The following is a 19,402-nucleotide window of genomic DNA, read 5'->3' as shown; positions in this document are numbered from 1 at the left end:
GTGGTAGGCAAGTGCTGTTGACTGTTCACCATGCGCTGTCCTGTTTCTGCTGCTCCCATATTAGTCCATTTATTCTTTCCTTCCTTGCTGGCTTGTAACTGTAAAAGTCTTTAGCATATCAAAGTCCAAATTTTTGTCAATGTCCATAGTTTTTACCACTGACTCATGCCGTCAGTATCTTTTCTTCTTTCTTCCACGGCTTGAGGGCCGCTGCCTTTGCTATGCTGTCAGCGAGGGTGTCGGCTCTCGCCTCTCCAGTGTAGGAATCGGTGCGAACTCTCAACTTTGTCAGGTAGAAGTAGGGCCTCCATGCGACTCTGTACCGCTGCACCATTCTCAATTGGTTGTCCTGCTAAGGTAAAAACTGTCTGGCCTTCCATATTGGGCCGTAATCATGAGCTATGCCAAATGCATACCAGGAGTCAGTGTAAAGGGTTGCCGGTCTTACCTCTCGCCACTCTACTCGCCTCAGTGAGGGCCTTCAATTCCGCTTCTTGTGCTGAGACATGCGGAGGAATAGCTTCTGCTTCTAGGACATCTTGTTGTGTGACCACTGCATATCCGATGTGGAGTCATCAATCCTCCCCCTGGTACCATCTGCAAAAAGCTCAACATATGCATTATCAACAGAGGTTCTGGTAACTGTTTGCATACCTGCAGTTTCTTACTGTATTAGTACTAAATAATCGTGCTGATGTTCTATTTCACATGGCTCGGAATCTTGTAGCACAAAATCATTTATTTATTTATTTTAAACCCAATAGCTGATCTACAACACCTAGATCATCTATGATCCAGATCACCTATGCCTCCCCCCTTTTGAACCGGAATACTCAATGGAAAAAGAGTAATTGCGTTCAAACTAGTAAACCAAGAGGCACAAAAACAAGCACTTTGTAGGTCAAGGTGACATTGTATGCAGCGAAGTCTGAGCGAAAATATCCTTTAGATTTTTTTTTTTTTCAGGTCGCAATTAGCATTTTTTAACACAAGGGGGCGCAACACAAGTGAAATTTTACGTCACCCAGTGTAATAGTATTTCAGGGAAAGTCCAGCGTTTAACTTTCACTCTCCTGTCGGAATATAATTATAGCTTCAGTGTAGACTGACACTAGAATATACAAAAGACTTAGGGAAAAAACCAAAGAATACGGATGACTTAACATCCTACTCTGGGCAATTCAGTCCCTCTTTCTTCACATAAAAAGTAAAATTACTTCATCAAATTGCGTGAAAAAGTTTGCTGGGTGACTATAGGGAAATTATTTCATCTGTAGGAGCCTTCCATAACATCATCTGTCTGAGCATCCATTGGAGAAGCGGGCAGTGGAAAACAGAACCCCTGGGAACATGAGAGAGCGTCCCCTGTCATGTATTCCTGGCCTCTGCCCTCCATGCATCAACTCCAATCTTCCATACACTATAAACCAGCTTAGTCATCTACTATGTCCCAAGCTGCATCTTCACAAAGGTTTGTTTCCCTGAACTTATCACACATCCAAAGTGGCCACATCTTGGAGTGTAACAAAGTCCGGTCAAACAAAACCTTACTTCAGACAATTATGAGGTTAGCACTGGATACAGTGGAATTGGGGAATATAGGCCTCCCAAGTGCAGCAAAATGGCCGCCAGAGGCAAAAAGGGGCGGGGCTACAAATCTCCCAGGTGAGGCAAAATGGCTGCCGAAGGGGCGGGGCCAGGGGCAGCAGCACTTCCAGGTGAGGCAAAATGGTCGCTTGAGGAGGAAGGGGCGGGGCCAGGTCCTGTCCTGGATGGGGAGGGACCGGAAGTAACATCACACACCCTGAAAGTGAGCACATGGGGGGAAGTAACTTCAGGGTGGGGGCAGGGATCACCACATTTGCTGCAAAGTCACACTATGTGGGGTTTTAAACATTGCAAGCGCGGCCGCCATTACAGGGAGCGGCTGTAGTCAACACAAAGGCATTACATTGTTCATTAGCAATACACATACCCCACTACATGCTTTCCTCTCTTGAATCTCTTAACTACGTTATACCAAAGAACTAGCTAAAACTAGCTAAAAATGCCTTTCTTTCTGCTGGGTTTCCTGCTCGTCTTCTGAAAACTTTCTACAGCCTATCTTACCATACTCATTTCTGCTTATCTGTCCATAACCCGACATTCCTTCTGCAACTTTTCCTGATCCTTTTCTTTGTAAAACGTTTCTACATGTTTTGCATATTCCAAAACATCCTGTACTGATCCCTCATTCTATTCTACCTGCTTATTCTATCCTATCCGAAGTTTCTGGACACAGTAGTGTTCCTCTTGTAAAATCTGCTTTCTTCAAATCCTTCCAATATAACCTCTCTTTCCCACTCAGATCACAATGCACATTAATTCTACAAAACACAAGACAAAGGGAACAGAAAGGGTTAATTGGGAAATGCTTTCAGTGGCTTAACTTCAGTCCACTCTCTTATCAGCAACCCTCCCCCAATAATAAACACTGCACATTCTTTAAACTGTCTGAAACACACAAAGACTTATTATTTTCAATGACCAAGAGTTTCTGGAAGCTTCAGCCGTCACACCACGGCTATAATTCTCTGCGTATATACCTTTCCACATATGAGAACATAACACGCTCAATCATACAGGTAAATACGCGTATCATAAATTTTAACCTCACACTAGTTGCCTAGGAGTAAGTGTCTCTCTCTGGCGTGCTCCCTCAGACTTAAACAGCCAAGTCCGCCCTTCTGACACATTAACCCTCACAGAATTTATCTCTTGGTCTTGTATACACAATTGTTAACCGTCTCAGACATAGCAGCCACAGCATACAAAATACCCCTAGACAGGTAACATGGTGATTTTTTCCGAGTAGAAAGAACTATATTACCTGCCTTTCATTGATTTATCACTCTGGATCAGAAACAGGCAGAATAGCAGTCAGAATTCAGCTCACATCGGTAGATTTTACATAAAGCAATCTTACCGTGTTCTGTAGATTTTCGGGCCCCTGAGTTCTGCGTGCTATCTGCCGATCTCTGTATTTTTCCAGAATGAAAGAAATGAAAATCTCTACTCGGGCCCACCCAGAAGGACGCCAATTGTGCTGGATTATGGTTTCTCCAGCAGGCTTCGGGGTATTTCTGTAGCTTCCAAATTGTATAGTGTGCACACATCATCGAGCAGATCAGACACAAGCTATCAATCTCATATCCAAAATGGCTCTCTGCCCAGGAACACCCAGACAGCCCCTTTTATTGTAAAGACATACAATGGGCGTGCAACAGATTACATCAGTAACATATAGGATTCTCATTTGTCGGATCATATAGAATCCCCCGCCTCTCTGCCCACCCTCTACTGGTCTTGATGTGGTGTAGACTTTGTCCTAGCTGAAGTCATTTCTGTGTAGCGATAAATCATTGTTTAAATTGCTTATGTGTGGGGGGTGATAGGGCTAGGAAAACACTCAGTGTTGAACACAGATATACATAGAACACTATGGCCCTTAACTCTTAGAGGCTGGTTGTGCAATTTTTATGTACTCAGCTAACATTACATCATACATCCTTCACCATCCCATTGTCTAGCAAATACCATGATTAGATAGTGTGTCCATTAAACTCCACAGAGCTAAAAGTCATTACAATAGCATAATACATTTGGTTTATACAAATCGATAGACATTTTATACTAACTAATCATCATGTCCATCACAGTACGGGCAGCCAACGTACAGTTCTGGGCCCTCTATCTGCCACCAAGCTGGTGCCTCTCTGGCGACCGTGCCCCTAGGGATACATCCGAGGCCTTTCCTGCAGTGGATGTAAGTTGTAACCAGAAGTAATCTTGGCGCAAGAACTGCATTGGATGAGCCTAAAGTCAGCGGGCGCAATGCCAAATGGTGGCAGCAGTGGTGTAAAGCAACCATCGCTATGGGGCGGGCTGACGGATGAATTGGCGGATGCCCAGAGACCTCACGGAATACACAACGCCTCTGGTACACTGGTGGCGGGGGCGGTTCACAGCTGATCCTTAGTGGTTGGTCCCTTACGGGCGGTGAAGGGTTAACGCTGCAGCTTACATGTACTGTTTACATGAGTGCCTACTGTGGGGAAGCAAGCAACTGCATCAGAGGCACAAGCTGCACCTTCACCATGCTTTACACTGCTGGACGTCTGTGCAGATTGTGACTGAGAGCGGGGTGACCGCCGCTCCGCAAGCTGCTCGGCTTTCTCAGCCTCCTGAACGGCGGCTCTGCTTCATTCTATAGAAATATGTGAGAAATGACCTCAGGAAGGAGAACTACAACTCCCAGCATGCCACCTGCTACAGTTGGGGTCAATCATTTCTTTTGGGGGTTACAAGAATACAGGAGCAGCCATGAGCCGGACTAAAGCGAGAGGAAAGAAAAAACCCGCGGGCCGCATATTACCAAAGGAGGCCTGAGTTCTGCTATGGGGCCGATTCAGCCAATCAGCTGGCTGGAATCGGCACCACGTGACACAGCGGCGTGCCCGCGCATTGCCGTGCACAGGATTGTGCTGCCTGAGTTCTCCTGTGCGGCCGATTCAGCCAACAGCGGCGTGCCCGCGCATTGCCGTGCACAGGATTGTGCTTTGCCCGCGCTTTCACATGCTCAGTGCCTTGCCATGCACTCGTGTGCACACAGGATTGTGCCTTGCCCGCGGTTTACATGCCACTCGTGTGTGTGCACAGACAGTTAGGTATTTTTTGTGCTTTTTGGCAGGTATTTTTTGTGCTTTTGCCAAAGGTGATTATTTCTTTTGCGCAAGTGGATTTGCCAGCGGAAGTTTTACATCTTTTGCGCAAGTGGATTTGCCAGCGGAAGTTTTACATCTTTTGCGCAAGTGGATTTGCCAGCGGACGTTTTACACAGGACTACTAAAAGCCAAGGTAAGCTGCTGCATCTGCTCATTTAATTGCGCTCTTACTTCCCCTGCGCGCATTGGCGGAGAGGCGGCCAATTCTGCATGCCGCTGCATTGTCCACGAGCGCGATCCCCAGCATGCCGCTGCATTGTCGCCGCGATCGTGAGCATGGAGCATTGTCCACGAGCGCGATCCCCAGCATGCCGCTGCATTGTCTCCGCGATCCCCAGCATGCCGCTGCATGCATTGTCGCCGTTGCATTGTCCACGAGCGCGATCCCCAGCATGCCGCTGCATTGTCGCCGCTGCATTGTCCACGAGCGCGATCCCCAGCATGCCGCTGCATTGTCTCCGCGATCCCCAGCATGCCGCTGCATGCATTGTCGCCGTTGCATTGTCCACGAGCGCGATCCCCAGCATGCCGCTGCATTGTCGCCGCTGCATTGTCCACGAGCGCAATCCCCAGCATGCCGCTGCATTGTCTCCGCGATCCCCAGCATGCCGCTGCATGCATTGTCGCCGTTGCATTGTCCACGAGCGCGATCCCCAGCATGCCGCTGCATTGTCGCCGCTGCATTGTCCACGAGCGCGATCCCCAGCATGCCGCTGCATTGTCTCCGCGATCCCCAGCATGCCGCTGCATGCATTGTCGTCGCTGCATTGTCCACGAGCGCGATCCCCAGCATGCCGCTGCATTGTCGCCGCGATCCCCAGCATGCCGCTGCATTGTCGCCGCGATCCCCAGCATGCTGCTGCATTGTCGCTGCGATCGTGAGCATGGAGCTGCATGCATGGTCGCCGCTGCATTGTCCACGAGCGCGATCCCCAGCATGCCGCTGCATTGCTACGTGTGGAGACGTGGTTACCTGAGATTTGTGCGCTGTGCGCTGCTACGTGTGGAGACAACACCCAAGATTTGTGCGCTACGTGTGGTGAGTACGTCACCTGAGATTTGCGCGACGCCACCTGACGCCACCTGTCTTTTTTTGCAGATTTGTGCGCCTTATTGCAAAATAACGTGTGGAGAGGATCCTGACGTTTGGACACGTTTCGAGAAGAATTTCGCTTCGCTCGGACACCATCTGACATCACTCAGCGAGGTAAGCTGCTGCATCTGCCCAAATGTTCATCGCGTGCATCTGCTCATATGCGCATATTTGCAGGTGTTCGCTTGCATCTGCTGATATGCGCATATTTGGCGCATATTTGCAGGTGTTCGTTTGCATCTGCTTATATCCGCATACTTGGCGCATATTCGCAGGTGTTCGCTTGCATCTGCTGATATGCGCATATTTGCCGGTTTTCTCCTGCATCACCAGATATGTGCATTTTTGCTTGCATGTGGTGATATGCTCTCCGTTTTCCACAGGACGACTCGTGTGGAGAGGAACCTGACATTTGGCTGCGTTTTGTACAACGTACGGAACCGGAGATTGGCGTTTTAGGTGCTGATCTCACATTTGCCACCCGCCTTTTGGAGAGGACGACTCTTCTGGAGAGGAATTTCGCTTTGCTAGGACACCACCTGACGTCACTCGGCGAGGTAAGCTGCTGCATCTGCCAAATTTTTCATTGCTTGCATCTGCTCATATGTACATGCAGGCATGCGTGTGTACATGCATGTATTTATGAATGCATCTGTATAGATGCATGCATGACTATACATGTATGTATAGATGCATGCATGCCTGTATACATGCCTGTATAGATGCATGTATGTATAGATGCATGCATGTATAGATGCCTGCATGTATGCATAGGCGCATGCATGGACGCGTGTATGCATAGACGCATGCGTGTATAGATGCATAGACGCATGCGTGTATAGACGCATGCGTGCGTAGGCGCATGCGTGCGTAGACGCATAGGCGCATGCGTGCGTAGGCGCATGCGTGCGTAGACGCATAGGCGCATGCGTGCGTAGACGCATAGGCGCATGCGTGCGTAGACGCATAGGCGCATGCGTGCGTAGACGCATAGGCGCATGCGTGCGTAGACGCATAGGCGCATGCGTGCGTAGACGCATAGGCGCATGCGTGCGTAGACGCATAGGCGCATGCGTGCGTAGACGCATAGGCGCATGCGTGCGTAGACGCATAGGCGCATGCGTGCGTAGACGCATAGGCGCATGCGTGCGTAGACGCATAGGCGCATGCGTGTGTAGACGCATAGGCGCATGCGTGTGTAGACGCATAGGCGCATGCGTGCGTAGGCGCATGCGTGCGTAGGCGCATGCGTGCGTAGGCGCATGCGTGCGTAGGCGCATGCGTGCGTAGACGCATGCGTGCGTAGATGCAGACGCATGCGTGTGTAGATGCATAGGCGCATGCGTGTGTAGACGCATAGGCGCATGCGTGTGTAGACGCATAGGCGCATGCGTGTGTAGACGCATAGGCGCATGCGTGCGTAGACGCATGCGTGCGTAGACGCATGCGTGCGTAGACGCATGCGTGCGTAGACGCAGACGCATGCGTGTATAGATGCATAGACGCATGCGTGTATAGATGCTTAGACGCATGCGTGTATGCGTAGGCGCATGCGTAGGCGCGTGCATGCATAGGGGCATGCACGTATGCATATGGCATGCATAGACGCATGTGTGCATGGACGGGCGCATGCATGGACGGGCGCATGCATGTATGCATAGACGCATGCATGTATAATTATTCTGATCTGGTTGGGGGAGTAGTGGTCATTGTAAGTGGGTTGAGCGGATCTAGGAATCAGTAATAATGGTGGGATGTGACTGTTGTGCTGATTTCTCGTCATTTCCTGCAGATCTGACGTCCTTGAGAACGGGAAGGCTGGCGGACAGTGAAGAGACCCTCGACATTCAGCAATCTTGAAACCCTTCTTTTTATGAACTTTTTTTTCCCAGTGACTCCCTTTTTTTTTTAATACGTTTAAAAAAAAAAAAAAAAAGAATTATGACGCAGGATCCTGAAAAACTGCGCAATATTTTACTGCAATGCAGTAAACAGAAAAGACCTATAAACACAGCGGCCGTTTGTCTATATCAGGGAATGAACCTTGTTGTAACATCCACACTAGCAATAAATTATAAAATCTGAATTGGGTGGAGTCTGTCGTGTTTTGACTATACATTGCAGTTGGTGGTGTGCCCTGTCCTGCTCCTGATGCAGTTGGCGGTGTCTGTTATGTGGCATGTGTATGACTCCTGTTCTGTGGCTCCTCGGATCTGCTAGGGCCCAGTTCTTAAGATCGCTGGGCCGCCCTCTTACTCGGCTGATGTCCCCGCTTAGGTAGGGCCACTGTCATCCTCCCTGTAGCACAGGCTTGGTTGCCTGGATACTGTGTGACTCTCCTGTGTTCCCTGTGTGCGTGTATACTACTAGACTACCACTCCTTTAGTCACGATCGTGTGGGCCCTCTGCTTTATCTGCTCACACGATTGTAACAGTCTGTTCAGAAAGCCACTGACTACTCCTTTCTTTTTGGGCCCAGTGGTGCATACAGACATAACATTAGGGCCACACTGTGTATACTTGTGAACACGAGACAAAATAGGGGTATCCATTTCGGAGGTTCAATCCTTTTGATGTGCAATATAGAAAAAAAAAGGTCTTGAAAAGGACATTTTTCTAAAAATTAAATATTATTTGGTCTCCTAAATTGCATTAATTCCTAAAAATAAATGTGGGGTCAAAATACTCCTGACCCTCTCAGAGAATACATTAAGGGGTGCAGTTTTTAAAATGTGGTAATTTGTAAGTATCTATCATTATGACTAAGGCCTCATGTCCACGGGGAAAATCGGGCCCGCTACGGATTCTACATGTAGAATCTGCAGCGGGTCCCTCCTGCCCCGCGGACGTGAGCGCTGAAAATAAGAATTTAAAAGCATTTACCTGTCCGTAGCGGACGGGGAAGGTCAGCTGTTCCTCACGGCCGGATCTTCATTTTTGGCCGGCGGATGAATTCCTTACGCCGGCGGCACATCGTCGACGTGCCGCGCGCATGCGCCGGGCACATCCGCCGAGCCGAAGCAAGGGAGATGCGGCCGTGAGGAAGAGAAGAGCTTCGCGGTCCGCTGCGGTGAGTAAATGCTTTAAATTCCTATTTTAGGTCTCCCGCGGATCCGGACGGCTTCCATAGGCTTCAATAGAAGCCCGCGGGAGCCGACCCCGCGGGAGACCCGCACGAAAATGGAGCATGGTCCAGATTTTTTCATGTTCCATTTTTTTTTAAATGCCTTTTATTGACGATCCGCGGGTATTTATCTACCCGCGGGTGGTCAATGCATCCCTATGGGGTGCGGATCCGCGCGCGGGAGATCCGCTGCGGATCCTAAATCACATTTTGCCCGTGGACATGAGCCCTAAGGATGAGCGAGTATACTCACTAAGGCACTACTCGTTCGAGTAATGTGCCTTAAACGAGTATCTCCCTGCTCGTCCTTAAAGATTCGGGGGCCGCCGCGGGGAGGAACGGAGGGGAGATCTCTCTCTATCTCCCCTGCGACTCACCTGTCAGCCGCAGCGGTCCCCGAATCTTTATGGACGAGCAGGGAGATACTCGTCTAAGGCACATTACTTGAACGAGTAGTGCCTTAGCGAGTATACTCGCTCATCCTTAATTATGACACCTAGCAGCCTTTGCAAACTTGGATTGGTGGAGGAAAACTAAGTGTTCCTCAAAATTCTGAAAAGTAATGTTAAATTTGTACGTTTCCTAAATGGAAAAAATAAATTTACAAAAGTTTTACACCGTGCATCCAGAATAAGGTGAACAGATGGAAATCTATATGTTCGCAGAGATTTGTACAGAATGTTCGCACTTATTTTATGACATTTGACAATGTGAAAAAATGAAAATTCAAAATTGTGCAAAGTAGCAATTTTAATAAATATACACAACTTTTAACAGTCCTTTTTTACTACCTAACAGAAGTACAACAAGGGGAAGAAAAAAATGTCAGTCACTTGGATATGCAAAACCTTTACGGACTTATGATATGTCAAGTGACACATGTAAAGTTCCAAATTTTCGGTCTGTCACTAAGGCGCAAACAGGCTTGTTCTCTAAGGGGATAAATAGCTTAGTGTATAAACTGTGAACCGACTAACGAGGGACAGTGAGCAGCATCACATGCATCGTACTGCTCCATCAGATCCTGATCATGTATTTCCATAGCAGCTGATGGGCCATTTCCAGCTTTTAAGCATCCCCCGGAGCCAACATCTGGGAACTTCTGGCTCTCTGGTGATTCAACTCTGCGGTTGCGAGCAGCGGAAACGGTTACCACAGTGCAAGATTCTGACCAAAACGTATCAGCTGACCTATAACGAGGAAGAGAAAAAAAATTATCCCTGCAGTTGGCTTAATTCCGTGGGTTTTCCTAGTTATTGCACTGTCCCTGCTTTTCTTCACTCCTACTTTAATAGATAAAGACATCTTATTTGGACAATTGGTATGTTTCTCCGAAGGTTTGTTCAGTTAGTGCAGATTAGGTGCAGTATTGGGATGGAACCTGTACGTGTGCTAAAAAAAGGAATTAAATGCTCAAATCTAATGGAATGTCTTTTTCGGCCAATAAGACGAATTTAACACAGCAAGTGTGTGTGTGTGAGAGAGAGGGGGTGGCTGAGTAAGTGGGTGAGCATACATGCATGTATACATACATACATGCATGTACGCATAAGGCATGCAAGGATAAGGCATGCACGCACGTACGCATACAGGCATGCACGCACGCATGCATGTACGCGTGCATGCAGGCACGCATGCATGTACGCGTGCATGCAGGCATGCACGCACAAGGCATGCCTGTACGCACAAGGCATGCCTGTACGCACATGGCATGCATGCACGCATGTACGCATACAGGCCGGCACGCACAAGGCATGCATGCATGTACGCATACAGGCATGTACGCATAAGGCACGCGTGCCTGTACGCATACAGGCACGCGTGCCTGTACGCATACAGGCACGTACGCATGCCTGTACGCACAAGGCACGTACGCATGCCTGTACGCACAAGGCACGTACGCATGCCTGTACGCACAAGGCACGTACGCATGCCTGTACGCACAAGGCACGTACGCATGCCTGTACGCACAAGGCACGTACGCATGCCTGTACGCACAAGGCACGTACGCATGCCTGTACGCACAAGGCACGTACGCATGCCTGTACGCACAAGGCACGTACGCATGCCTGTACGCACAAGGCACGTACGCATGCCTGTACGCACAAGGCACGTACGCATGCCTGTACGCACAAGGCACGTACGCATGCCTGTACGCACAAGGCACGTACGCATGCCTGTACGCACAAGGCACGTACGCATGCCTGTACGCACAAGGCACGTACGCATGCCTGTACGCACAAGGCACGCATGCACGCACATGGCATGCATGTACGCATACAGGCAGGCACGCACAAGGCATGCATGCACGCATACAGGCAGGCACGCACAAGGCATGCATGCATGTACGCATACAGGCAGGCACGCACAAGGCATGCATGCATGTACGCATACAGGCATGTACGCATACAGGCACGCATGCATGTACACATGAGCAGATGCAAGCAATGAAAAATTTGGCAGATGCAGCAGCTTACCTCGCCGAGTGACGTCACGTGATGTCCTAGCGAAGCGAAATTCCTCTCCAGAAGAGTCGTCCTCTCCAAAAGGCGGGTGGCAAATGTGAGATCAGCACCTAAAACGCCAATCTCCGGTTCCGTACGTTGTACAAAACGCAGCCAAATGTCAGGTTCCTCTCCACACCAGTCGTCCTCTGGAAAACGGAGAGCATATCACCACATGCAAGCAAAAATGCACATATCTGGTGATGCAGGAGAAAACCGGCAAATATGCGCATATCAGCAGATGCAAGTGAACACCTGCGAATATGCGCCAAGTATGCGCATATCAGCAGATGGAAGCGAAAACCTGCAAATATGCGCCAAATATGCGCATATCAGCAGATGGAAGCGAAAACCTGCAAATATGCGCCAAATATGCGCCTATCAGCAGATGCACGCGATCAAAATTTGGGCAGATGCAGCAGCTTACCTCGCTGAGTGATGTCAGATGGTGTCCGAGCGAAGCGAAATTCTTCTCGAAACGTGTCCAAACGTCAGGATCCTCTCCACACGTTATTTTGCAATAAGGCGCACAAATCTGCAAAAAAAGACAGGTTGCGTCAGGTGGCGTCGCGCAAATCTCAGGTGACGTACTCACCACACGTAGCGCACAAATCTTGGGTGTTGTCTCCACACGTAGCAGCGCACAGCGCACAAATCTCAGGTAACCACGTCTCCACACGTAGCAATGCAGCGGCATGCTGGGGATCGTGTTCGTGGACAATGCAGCGGCGACAATGCATGCAGCGGCATGCTGGGGATCGCGGCGACAATGCAGCGGCATGCTGGGGATCGCGGCGACAATGCAGCGGCATGCTGGGGATCGCGGCGACAATGCAGTGGCATGCTGGGGATCGCGCTCGTGGACAATGCAGCGGTGACAATGCATGCAGCGACATGCTGGGGATCGCGGCGACAATGCAGCGGCATGCTGGGGATCGCGGCGACAATGCAGCGGCATGCTGGGGATCGCGGCGACAATGCAGCGGCATGCTGGGGATCGCGGCGACAATGCAGCGGCATGCTGGGGATCGCGCTCGTGGACAATGCAGCGGCATGCAGAATTGGCCGCCTCTCCGCCAATGCGCGCAGGGGAAGTAAGAGCGCAATTAAATGAGCAGATGCAGCAGCTTACCTTGGCTTTTAGTAGTCCTGTGTAAAACGTCCGCTGGCAAATCCACTTGCGCAAAAGATGTAAAACTTCCGCTGGCAAATCCACGTGCGCAAAAGATGTAAAACTTCCGCTGGCAAATCCACTTGCGCCAAAGAAATAATCACCTTTGGCAAAAGCACAAAAAATACCTGCCAAAAAGCACAAAAAATACCTAACTGTCTGTGCACACACACGAGTGGCATGTAAACCGCGGGCAAGGCACAATCCTGTGTGCACACGAGTGCATGGCAAGGCACTGAGCATGTGAAAGCGCGGGCAAAGCACAATCCTGTGCACGGCAATGCGCGGGCACGCCGCTGTTGGCTGAATCGGCCGCACAGGAGAACTCAGGCAGCACAATCCTGTGCACGGCAATGCGCGGGCACGCCGCTGTGTCACGTGGTGCCGATTCCAGCCAGCTGATTGGCTGAATCGGCCCCATAGCAGAACTCAGGCCTCCTTTGGTAATATGCCCGCGGGCCGCAGGATACCCATAGCAGGAGCACCAAGATGGCGACAGGAAGCTTCACCTGCTAAGCGCCCTCTAGTGTCACCGCCGCTCATTATCATTACTGACTGAGACGTCGCCGCACCAACTAACTCCCGGCGTGCACTGCGGGCGGCCGTGCTGATTGCATATTTCTGTTTTCAGCCGCACTTAAGCAGCGCTGCTGATTAGAGCCACCTGATTGGCTCTTCGGCACCACGTGACTACAGCGTGCACGCGGATTGCCTTCAGCAGCCGTGTGCACTACACAGTACACTTAAGCAGCCCGGGGTTGGGGTTAGAGTTAGTGTTTAGGGTTAGGTTTATAACCCTAAACCTAACCCTATGCTGCTTAAGTGTAGTGTGTAGTGCACGGCTGCTTAAAGCAATCCGCGTGCACGCGGTGTACTGACGTGGTGACGAAGAGCCAATCAGGTGGCTCTAATCAGCAGCGCTGCTTAAGTGCGGCTGAAAATAGAAATATGCGTGCTGATTGGCTGGCGGCGGAAGGCGGGAAGGCTGAGCGGAAGCAAAAGCAAAGGAGAGTCCGTGACAGGAAGGTTGTCCGTCGCTGTATATCGTGTGTACCTACTATATATATTTTAGCCCTATATAATACAGTGTGTACCTCCTGCTATATACATTATACCCCATATAACACCGTGTGTACCTCCTGCTATATACATTATACACCTATATAACACCATGTGTACCTCCTATTATATACACTATCCCCTATATAATAGTGTGTACCTACTACTATATACATTATACCCCTATATAATACAGTGTGTACCTCCTACTATATACATGATACCCCTATATAACACTGTGTACCTCCTACTATATACATTATGCCCTATATAACACCATGTGTACCTCCTACTATATACATTATACCCCTATATAATAATGTGTACCTCCTACTATATACACTATACTCCTATATAATAGTGTGTACCTACTACTATATACATTATACCCCTATATAATAGTGTGTACCTCCTACTATATACATTATACTCCTATATAATAGTGTGTACCTCCTACTATATACATTATACTCCTATATAATAGTGTGTACCTACTACTATATACATTATACCCCTATATAATAGTGTGTACCTCCTACTATATACATTATACTCCTATATAACACTGTGTACCTCCTACTATATACATTATGCTCTATATAACACCATGTGTACCTCCCACTATATACATTATACCCCCATATAATACAGTGTGTACCTCCTACTATATACATTATACCCCTATATACCACCATGCATACCTCCTATTATATACATTATACTCCTATATAATACAGTGTGTACCTCCTACTATATACATTATACCCCTATATACCACCATGCATACCTCCTATTATATACATTATACTCCTATATAATACAGTGTCTACCTCCTGCTATATACATTATACCCCTATATAACACCATGTGTACCTCCTACTAGATGCATTATACCCCTATATAATACTGTGTACCTCCTACATCCCATAGTATATACATTATACCCCTGTATAATACAGTGTGTACTTCCTACATGCCATAGTATAAACATTGTACTCCTATATAGTACTATGTACCTCCTACATCCCATAGTATATATATTGTACTCCTATATAATACAGTGTACCTCCTACATCCCATAATATATATATATATATATATATATTGTACTCCTATATAATACAGTGTACCTCCTACATCCCATAGTATATATATATTATACCCCCATATAATACCATGTGTACCTCCTACACCCCATAGTATATACATTATACCCCTATATAATACAGCGTACTTCCTACGCCCCATAGTATATACGATATACCCCTATATCATATATACTATAGTGTGCACCTCATACACCCCATAGTATATACATTATTACGATTAATAAAGGCCAAGTTTCTTTTCTACCTCTGAGGATGTTTAACTTTTTGGGGGATTGCTGCTTAGATACATTATAACCCTATACAATACTGTGTGTACCTCATACACCCCAAAGTATATACAGTATACTCCTATATAATACCATGTACCTCACACAGCACATAGTATATACATTATACCCCTATATATTACCATGTGTACCTCATACTATATACATTATACCCCTATATAATACAGGGTGTACTTCCTACACGCCTTAGTATAAACATTATGCTCCTATATAACACTGTGTACCTCCTACACCCCATAATATATACATTATATCCCTATATAATACTGTGTACCTCCTACATCCCATAGTATATATATTATAGTCCTATATAATACAGTGTGTCCCTTATCTACCCCAGAGTATATACATTATACCCCTATATAATATATGTACATTAAACCTCTTTATAATACGGCAGATGTATATTATACCCCTAATATAATATAGTATACGTACATTATACCTCTAAATAATATACCCTGTTTCCCTGAAAATAAGACATAGCATAATTTTCCAGAATTTTTGAGGATGCAAAATGATTTTTCAGGCTTTTTGAGGATGCTTGAAATATAAGCCCTACTCCAAAATTAAGCCCTGCTAACAGTTAATTAAAAAAGTCAATTTAAATAGTGTCCAGGCAGCTATACATGTAAAAAAGTTAAACCTTTTTGAACAAAAATTAATATAAGACACTGTCTTATTTTCGGGGAAACACGGTAGTATATAGATTATACCTCAATATAATACGGCACATGTATAATAAACCCCTATATAATGTAGTATATGTATTATACCTCTAAATAATATAGTATATGTAGATTATACCTCTATATAATACGGCACATGTATATTAAACCCCTATATAATATAGTAAATGTACATTATACCTCTATGTAATAGGGCGCGTGTACATTATACCTCTATGTAATGGGGCGCCAACATGTTCCACAGCGCTTACAAAACGGGAGAACAGATACAAAAAACAAAGATACAAAAGCCACTGTTACATGTAGTAATCAATTGATGGAAACAGTAGGGGTGAGGGTCCTGCTCCAACGAGCTTACATATTACAAGTAATGTGGTAATACAGAAGGTAAAGGGGCTGGAGATGTGCACAGTATGGCGAGCGTGGGATGCTATACACATAGACAATGGTCAGACTTCAGCCGTGTGACCGCAGGGGGGCGGTCGATGGCGGCTAGCAGGTAGTGCAGTCAGTAGGACAGGGAGCGTGTTATCAGGCAGAGGTATGGTATGCCTCCCTGAAGAGGTGCGTTTTTAGAGCATGCCTGAAGTTGTGTGCGTCAGGGATTGCACGGATAATTTGCGGTAGTTCCAGAGGAGAGGCGCTGCTCTGAAGAAGTCTTGGAGTCTTGAATGAGAGGTTCGAATTAAAGGGGCAATCAGTCTGATTTCATTAGTAGAGTGAAGGGTGCGGGCTGGGTGGTGGATTGAGATGAGGGAGGCAATGTAGGGCAGCGCAGTGCTGTGGAAAGCTTTATGGATGAAGGTAATAAGTTTGAATTAAATTCTTTCAAAATATGTTTATTAAAGTTTTCCTTATTTTAGCGCCACATACATGAGCAAATCTGAACTTGCATTACATGAGTAGCAAACAATGCAATGCTTCATATTGTAAACTCGAATTACATACCAAACAAAACATTATATGATCACCAGCCGTGAAATTATCAGCCGGTCAGGTTATACGGTAAACAAGTATATAACCGACTCAAATCTAAATTTATCTCCCTGGAGGACCGGCCACAAGCCCCACATACTGAATAACAAGGATAAGAAGTGATCTTATAATATGAGTAGAGATGAGCGAGCACGCTCATTTAACCCCTTGAGTGGCGGGTTTCCTACCACCCTGTCGTGCCCACCAGGGCAGGTTTTTTTAAATGGTCTAATCATTGAATTTCAACTCATTTTGCAGTTGCGTTCCAAGAGCCATAACTTTTTTATTTCTCTATTGACACAGCCATACGAGGGCTTGTTTTTTGCGGGACAAGTTATACTTTTTGATGGCATCATTTTTGGGTATGTATAATGTATTGCATAACTTTTGTAAAAAAATTTGTAGGGAGATTTGGGGGGAAAAAAAAGAAATTCTGCCATTTGTTTTTTGGATTTCATTTTTACGGCGTTCAGCGTTCAGAATAAATAATGTGATAGCATTATTCTCTTAGTCAGCACAATTCCGGCGATACCAAGTTTATACAGTTTTTCTTAGGTTTTGCTATTTTTGTACATTTAAAACACTTTTTTTTTCTTAAAGGTTTGCTTTTGTGTCACCACATTCCAAGAGCCGTATTAATTTTATTTTCCCATTGCCAGAGCCCTAGAAGGCCTTGTTTTTTGCGGGATGAACTTCAGTCTTCATTTAGCTAATTTTTTTGGAACATGTAAAATTGTGATAGTTTTTTATTCCATTTTTTCTAGTGGCAAGATTAACAAAATCTGTAATTCGGGCATGTTTTTTATTTTTATTTTCCACTGCATTCTCTGAGCAGTATAAATAATGTATTAAAGTAATTCTACAGGCCAGTAAGATTATGCCAATACCAAATTGTAATAATTTTTTTCTTTTTCACACTTAAAAAAAAAAGTAATAAAAGTTAAAATCACCCTCCTTTTGCCATATCCATAATAAGAAATCTAAATCATAAAAGAAAAATATATATTTGGTATCACCGTGTCCGTAAATGTCCGATCTATCAAAATAATGCATTATTTACCCCGTACAGTGAGCATAGTTCGAAAAAAAAATAAAATAAAGAACGCCACAAATACACTTTTTCTGTCACCCTCTCTCTCAGAAAAATGCAATAAAAAGCGATCAAAAGTCTCATGTATTCTAAGTTAGTACTAACGTAAACTACAGGACATCCCGCAAAAAGTGAGCCCTTGCTTAAGTACGTCGATGGAAAAATAAAAAAGTTATTGCACGCAGAAGATGCAGCAGAAAATAATTTTAAAAATTAAATGTCTTTGAAAAAAAATACAAGTACTACAGCAAAAAAAAAACTATACAAGTTTGGTATTGTAGTAATCGTACCGACCCGTAGAATAAGTTATCATGTCGTTTATGTTGTAGTTTGTGTGCCGTAGAAACAAAACGCACTGAAAGATGGCGGAATGTCATATTTTTTTTTTTTTCATTTTACTCCACTTAAAATTTTGTAAACGTTTTTCAGTACATTATATGGTACTTTAAATAGCACCATTGAAAAATCCAACTCGTCTCGCAAAAAACAATTCCTCATACAGCGACGTCGATGGATAAATAAAGGAGTTATGATTTTTTGAACAGGGGAAGGAAAAAAAGAAATGGGGAAAAAAGAAAAAAAAGGGGTTGTGTCATTAAGGGGTTAAATAATGTACTAACTTCCTTCTCTGTGTCATTATGACGCAGGGATACCACATGTGTATTTTATTTTTAATTTTTTACAAAGTAAAGGGAGACAAGTGTTTTTGTTTTTTATTTTTTAAATAATTTTTTTGCTTTTTTTTTGGTCCCTTTAGGGGACTTCCACAGAGGCCCATCAGGACCCCCTGATCACATTAAGGGGGTCCGATGGTGACAGCCCTTTACATGCTGCAGTCACATAGACTCCAGCATGTAAAGAGTTAACACAGCAGAGATCAGAGGTTTTCTCTGATATCTGCTATAAGAGCTGGTGCCTGGCTGTCCTCTGACAGAGGGAGCTCCCTCCCTCTGTCAGCCCTTTACATGCTGCAGTCACATAGACTGCAGCATTTAAATGGTTAACACGGCAGAGATCGGAGCTTTTTCTCTGATCTCTGCTGTAAGAGCTGGTATCTGGCTGTCCTCTAACAGCCAAGCACCAGCTCTCCCTGCCACAGAGATCATTGGCTTGCTTCTGACAAGCGGATGGTCTCTATGGCAACTGTAAACAAAGCAGTGCAGGAGTTTAAAATTAAAAGCGGGAGATTGCCAGCAGATCGGCATTATCTCTCAGCTTCTTATTTCAAAATCCTGAAATGCTCTGTGTGTGTCTGTGCAAGCAGAGCACACTGCCACAGCTTGTGGCACTGTGCTCTGCAGCTCCCAAAGTGATACATAGCCAGGAAATCTTCTAGGGCTATATCACTATCGTCAGTGGAGCTGGTCCTGGAAAATTTCCGGGCGTGCCACTCAAGGGGTTAAGGCAGTCTTGTCGAGTAACTGATTACTCGACCGAGCACCCTGCGGGGGTGGGGGGGGGGAGTGAGAGAGATCTCTTCACCGCCCCCCTCATGGTGCTCGGTCGAGTAATCAGTCACTCGACGAGACCGATGCTCG

At 46.1% G+C, this 19,402-nt stretch overlaps 1 protein-coding gene and 1 long non-coding RNA gene across 8 annotated transcripts in view; one reads left to right on the top strand and one right to left on the bottom strand.

Annotated features, from left to right (window-relative positions):
- Positions 1 to 9,712: 9,712 nt before the first annotated feature.
- LOC136610556 (uncharacterized) lies at positions 9,713 to 13,172 on the bottom strand. Its single transcript, XR_010790103.1, has 4 exons — positions 12,617 to 13,172; positions 11,912 to 12,019; positions 11,458 to 11,633; positions 9,713 to 10,170 (listed from the first exon to the last, which is right to left on the bottom strand). It is a non-coding gene; the product is annotated as an uncharacterized lncRNA (long non-coding RNA).
- Positions 13,173 to 13,618: 446 nt separating this feature from the next.
- RAD52 (RAD52 homolog, DNA repair protein) overlaps positions 13,619 to 19,402 on the top strand; it is a 68,279-nt gene continuing 62,495 nt past the window's right edge. For 5 of the 7 annotated variants that reach the window (XM_066590939.1, XM_066590938.1, XM_066590937.1 and 2 more), the window contains exon 1: positions 13,619 to 13,701. The gene's annotated coding sequence lies outside the window, so the exon portion shown is untranslated. Of the gene's footprint in view, positions 13,702 to 17,115; positions 17,137 to 19,402 lie in introns of those variants that run through there. The other 2 variants (XM_066590935.1, XM_066590936.1) reach the window with 2 other exon arrangements.

This window comes from Eleutherodactylus coqui, chromosome 2 (assembly GCF_035609145.1).
Source record: "Eleutherodactylus coqui strain aEleCoq1 chromosome 2, aEleCoq1.hap1, whole genome shotgun sequence".
In the NCBI taxonomy this organism is placed as follows: domain Eukaryota; kingdom Metazoa; phylum Chordata; class Amphibia; order Anura; family Eleutherodactylidae; genus Eleutherodactylus; species Eleutherodactylus coqui.
The sequence above is the reverse complement of the archived record's forward strand: the minus strand, read 5'-3'. Positions and strand labels throughout refer to the sequence as shown.